Source organism: Pinus tabuliformis, chromosome 7 (assembly GCF_031772625.1).
Source record: "Pinus tabuliformis cultivar Carrire ecotype Pingquan chromosome 7, CPIR1, whole genome shotgun sequence".
NCBI classification, from domain to species: Eukaryota; Viridiplantae; Streptophyta; class Pinopsida; order Pinales; family Pinaceae; genus Pinus; species Pinus tabuliformis.
The window spans coordinates 1690539080-1690545287 of record NC_142293.1 but is presented as its reverse complement, the minus strand read 5'-3'; positions in this window follow the sequence as shown (position 1 = coordinate 1690545287).

Sequence of the window (6208 nt, the reverse complement as noted above, 5' to 3'; positions counted from 1 at the left end):
TTCCACGATTGCGGATTACTCGATCAACCAAAATATTAAAAGGGGAAATTTTTGTTTCCGAATTGAATGAATTTTATTAGACGCTTTTAGACACAACTTGCTTTTTCACTTTTTAAGAGTCGAGAAAAAGCTAAAGATGACTCTAGTCTCCTTCGATGTTTTAACGAGCCCGAAGTGACAAATGCTCGGATGGAATTTTTCAGTTATAGAGTTTGAAAAAGGCCAAAAGAAACTGCTATGGAGATCTAGGCAGAGGGTGTGCCAAACCTTTCGCAAAACCACAGAATACGTTTTACGGTACGAGTGGTCGATCTTCGTGAATGCTGTGTTCACTGCATTACGATCAGTAGGGCGGCCGACACGGCTTCCTAAGGATAAAAGATATATGCCTATAGGGGTCTCCCAATATATACGTGATGGTACATGGGAGCACAAGTCCGTATTAGTGCCACCGACTCTCAGGAGGAATCACCCACCTTCTTCGAGATCGACAGTCACTACGTTTAACGACGTCGGAACACGTCTCTAGCTTAGACCTCTATGTGTTTGCGTTATGTTTCAAAACGTTGTTAGGTTCATTCAATATATTTTAAGTTGATTTTTTTAAAGTTTGCCTTTCAAGGTTCACCACGAGATGTTTGATACAAATTCCTAAAGGCAGTCTAAGATGAGAAGCAAGCTTTTTCAATCTTTTCGACTTATGAAAATCTTAACTACTGAGGGAAAAGAAAGACATCATCTTTTCACAAAGATCAAAGAGCACACGCTAATGCACTTTTTCCTAAATCAACATGCAAACTTATCAAATGAAAAATGCATGATGCAGGTATTTCTTTTTCTCTTTCTTAATGTTGATGTAATACAAAAAGAAAGCTGTTGTATAACTTTGAATTCAATTTCAAGCGAAAGCAAACAAGCTTGTCCAAAATCAAAAGACACCTTAAGATTTACTTGTTTCGACACTAGAAATATATAAATTCAAACCATATGACGAAATCAAAAGCTCAATCAGCTATGAACAACAAACAAACTAACTCTTAAGATCAAAACGACACTTTATCACAGGTCTAGATCTAAGAGGTCACAGCAAGACTAGTTCACTTTCGTTATGGGAAACTGCAAATGATGTAAGAAATACACAAAGAACAAATAAAGTTTCTTTATACAATCGAGGCGGAATAGTGGCAAGGAAAGTTGGTTTCAGATAGGTACATTGACTGACAACAGGCTGCAAAAACAAGGGTGAAAACAGGGCAATAAACAGCAGGGAACCCCAGTAGCACTAGGCAAAACTGGTTCAGCGCAGGTAGTACACTGTCAGTTTGACATTCAGCGCAGGTAGCCCCTTCGGGATCTGCGCTGAAATGCAGACTGCCTTCACAGTGCCTGCACTGAAGAGATAAACTTTCGTTTTTCTCAGTTTCCGGGTCACAGATTGCTAAAAAATTCACAGTTTTTGGCCAAATCAGAAGCTATCAATCAAGTACACACTAGAGGATGAAAAGGAGGATGAAAAGCTACCACTAAGAGCTATTCAGAGTCCTTGAGGATCAGCTCTTCAAATCATAAACATGCCCAGAAACTGAGCTAGAGTAGCTGCCCTCTACTTTGCATTTGAAAGCTCCAAATGCAGTTCGATTCGGTACTCCCTGTGTTTATGAAATGAATAGCAAAAAACACAAGCAACCAACAAGATACGATCCCCAGCGGAGTCGCCAATTTGTTGTTGGGAAAAGTATCCAATACGGAATGACCCTATCCCACTCTAAGGGTGATAGTACCTCAGCAACAATCAAAGCAAAGCTATTTGAGATTACTTCTTTATGATATGTAAGAGAGGGGAGAAAGAGATCCACTAACCGATGTCTTTCGCTAATGATTGATCCAATCTTCTCTCTTTGCTGCTTGCTCCCAGCTGCTTGCTCTTTCACTGGCCCAGCTACACCAAGATCCTGCAAAATGGCAAGAGAGGGAAACTACAAGAAGCATACATTCATAACTGATTCAAGGATTAGAATAAATCAAATACACAAGTATAGCAACACATCATTGAGACACATGTATATAGAAGAACCTCAACTGCTTTATTAATGGAAGAAGTAAAGTTCAGGAAGTGATACAACCATAAAAGGCCCAATCCAGCATCACTTCCCAGCAGAAAGAAATCTCCTCTTCACCTCCTTCAAGCAAATCACCCAATAGTTCTATACTCAAACCAACAACACTTCCTTACATTTACCAGATTCCAGCCTCCTTAGACCTCATGAGAGAGCTCTATATATAGGAGTTTTGGAGAAAGGATGAGTCAGCTTGAGGCTGGCATGAAGCTGACTAGTGTCCTCTCCCACTTCAGTTATTCTTCAGTTCTTGAGTCCACTTGGAGGTTCTTGCTTCCACTTGGAGATCTAGACCCTCTTACTCATTACCAGTTGAATTCCCTGATCCAAGTGTCATTTTGGAAGCTTCCTGGGCATTGACACCTTGAGGAATGACTGTGCCACTTGGCCAAACTCGCCCAGCGCAGGTAGCCTTCTTTGCAGTTGACATTCAGCGCAGGTACACAGTGGAGCAGTTGACATTCAGCGCAGATGCTCAGTGGAGCAGTTGACATGATCCAGAATTAGCTTGTTTTTGAGTGTTTTCACGTGGAGAACTGATATTCAGTGCTGTGGTTTGCTGACCTTGTTCCTCTAGGGCTAGGAACAACATGTTTAGGGACTTTGGATCCCTTAGATTATTGACATTTCATGCTTCATGCTGTAAGGCACAAAAATGTCTATAACAGACGCATTACTGTGAAATACATCCATTGTATATATAGAATTTAGTTATTTAATAAATGCTATTTTAATAAAAAGAATACTGATTTTAACTAAAGAATAATCTTAAAGTGAAATCAATCAAATGCTAAGGGATAATCTGACTACTTAAAATGGTCATATATTAAATTGAAATTCTACAATTTCATATCACAATCTTTCCTTCATGAGAGAATTGAATATTATTGTAATTAATAAATAAACAACATATTTAATGAAAACAATTTCGAAGTGTATTGATGTCCTTGTAACTTTATGAAAAATACATTCATCATTTAATGAAACTTTAAAAAACGGGAAACTAGATCTTTACAAAATAGGAAATAAATGAAATGAAATTAAACTAATTCAGTATGTAAATGGAACTACTTCAATAACGACAATGCAACACATACCAATGCATAGGAGGCCCTTCTCGGCTTAGGCTACACTACAGGAAAATTACAAAGTTAAATTAAGATCAACAAAATATGAAGAAATCAATGCACGAGTTTGAAAATTAGTAGTATTATAATAATACTCAAATAAACCCACAACACTGTTCTTCAATATATACCAACAGAGATATATCACTGTTGATATTTGCAAATCATTTTTTATATAATAATCTTCTAGAATAAATGCTAGCTACAAAGGCATCCCATAACCTACCATCTTCTAATCGGTCAAAAAGGAAATTAAAAATAGAGGAGCCAATTTGCCTTGAATGTAGTTAATAAAATCGTTAACCATTTTCCTATTTTAAGAATTTCATGATAGAATAGATGAAATTCTTCACGTGGTCTATTCACTCATCTTGAGTCAATTTGGTGCCAATGTGACTCAAGATAGCTGGTTGGAGTTTTACAATGCATTATCACTTGTCCCGTTTGATCTAGAATTCATTTAAGGAATACATAACCATCCTTAAACGATCAAGAACCATATCCAAGCGGCGATTCTTGAACTATATAAAAATCAAAACTATTTTTATAAATTAGTAAAAAGATATCTAAGCTTATTTGCATATCAAAACTTAAAAAAGATAAAGTAGACAACTTATACATTGAAATCCTTCTTCGTAGGTATATATCTTATAAAAAATGATAATAATGTGAAAAAAAAGTAATAATGATGTACAAGTAAAGGATTATGGATTGGAAATTGTGGCTGGGAATGAAAAAAATATCAAAACAGGAGGAAAGAACTTATAATAATATTCTCATTTCAAGATTACTTCTTTTGTATAAAAGGATCTCATATTAAGTGGTAAACCAAATATAACTAAGCAAAAACATTCACACAAATAAAATGGCTCATGCCTCATTCCTTTTTTATTTACCATTATTATAATTGAGCACTCATGAAAGCTTTAAGAATATTGTATCATTGAATGACATGCTTTACAAAGTGGAATGCCTACGGAATTCTCATTTCCATTGTCGTAATATTTTTTAGAAAAATTTTGTAGTCAAATTCTTGATGGAATTGATTTGAAGGAATACTCATTCAATGCAGACATTTTAGGAGTTTCCTTTGAAATCCAATTGAATTAATGGAACATAAATTCTTATGTTGTGTACGCAGATTTTGTGTGTAGAAGTGTGGAAAGAAAACATGTGAAAAGTCTCTTATCTGAAATCCCTTGTAAGAGCCATGTTACTCACGTTGATTATAAAGAGGTTGATTTATGAAATTTTATTTTTGTAAAACTCTCACCAAAATATTATGCACATTGTTTGAGTGATCTTGCTATTAATGGAGTAGGGAAACATTTAAGACATCCATAACTAACATGGAGCGGTCATGTGTATTGTGTCATTTTTTAACAAAAAAAAAAAAAAAATCTCTCCAATCAAAGATGTTATGAGATGGCGAGCCTTAAAATTAATGCATTGAGGATTCCTTTTTGCAAATTTCACTAGTTAAAAGGCATCAAGGTGTGGGAGTGGCCAAAATGCAAATTTCAAAAAGGGTGAACGATTACACATATGACCAACTTGTAAATAATATATCCAAGACGAGCTTGTACAATCAACAAATGAGAGAAAGGCTATCTGACTTCCATTCACAAGGACTAAACAAGGGAGATGATATCTAAGAATGTACAAGTTTCAAGGCAAAGGATAAGAGTCTTACATCTTGCAAGTCACCAAAATGCAATGTATAAAGCATAAGGCCATGTTGGCTTGTAAGTTATAGAGGAAAACTTTTGAGTGAATATGCACATGGTTAAGAAACTTGTAATTTTAAATATGTTTATTGTAAATATATTATCATCATACTATTTAGGATTATGATGAAAGTTTGTAAAGTATGTTAGGAAGGACAAGAGCCAAGAAGGTGGAAGGCCAAGAGCCAATTAGGAGGAAGGTCAAGAGTCATAAGACATTCTATAAAGAAATATGTTGTGCTCTTGCAAATGGTTCTTATTTGGCATCACAAGTTCTCTTCATATATTGAATGAAGGACAATGATAACTCATGTTCTTATAATAATAGAAGTTTTGGATGGTTGTAGATTCTTCTCTAGCCTTTCTTGAAGCTTCTACTGATGGATGTTGTAATATGTACCTTATGCATTGGTTACTACCTAATGTGACATAATTATGCTTTCAACAAATTGTAAGCTAGCCTTTATTATGATAGTTGGCCTTGGTTTTCATGAAAAAAATATTTGATTGATTATTCTACCTACTATTTTTACTTATCCCTTGGTTTTATATCAAAGTTAACATGAAGTAGGTATGTTTTTATTAATTCATAATATACCCTTAGAGTTTGCTTTAGGTTCAATGTTGGAAATTGTTGGTGGAATATTCTTTCCACTCTTTGTACTTTTCCATGGTGATTGGTGGATTATTCTCTCCATTTTTTTTGGTATTTTTTCTTCTATTTCATTTCCAATAAGTTCTTGAAAACAATTCTATATAAGAAATATAAATATGGTTAAATAGGCTACAATAATTGCATCTTGTGTTTGCATACTTAGTTGCATTTAATTTTAAAGCATAATAATTGATATTGCAAGCATGTACATAGGGTTTTCCATTTCAATAGAGAAAGGCACAATTGGGCCTTTTTACCAAGCGCATGTGTTAATTTTACTTGGGATAATTTTTTTACATTAATAGGTTTCAGAGATGACCTTTATGGAAAAATGCAAGTTAATTTTTTGGAGAAAATTTCACTCTTGTTTTTCCATCCATTATGGAATTGATTTAATACCTACTTTTAAAAATCAAAGTAACAATATTTATTTAGTATTTGAATATGTGAATACTTATTTTTCAAAAATTGCAAAAGCCCCACATAAAACATGAAAACAAAGAAATCCCATTACTTGTCTTTCCACTTTGTTCATTAAAATCAAAATTATTTATTCCATCATTAAAATTCATCATAGGTATA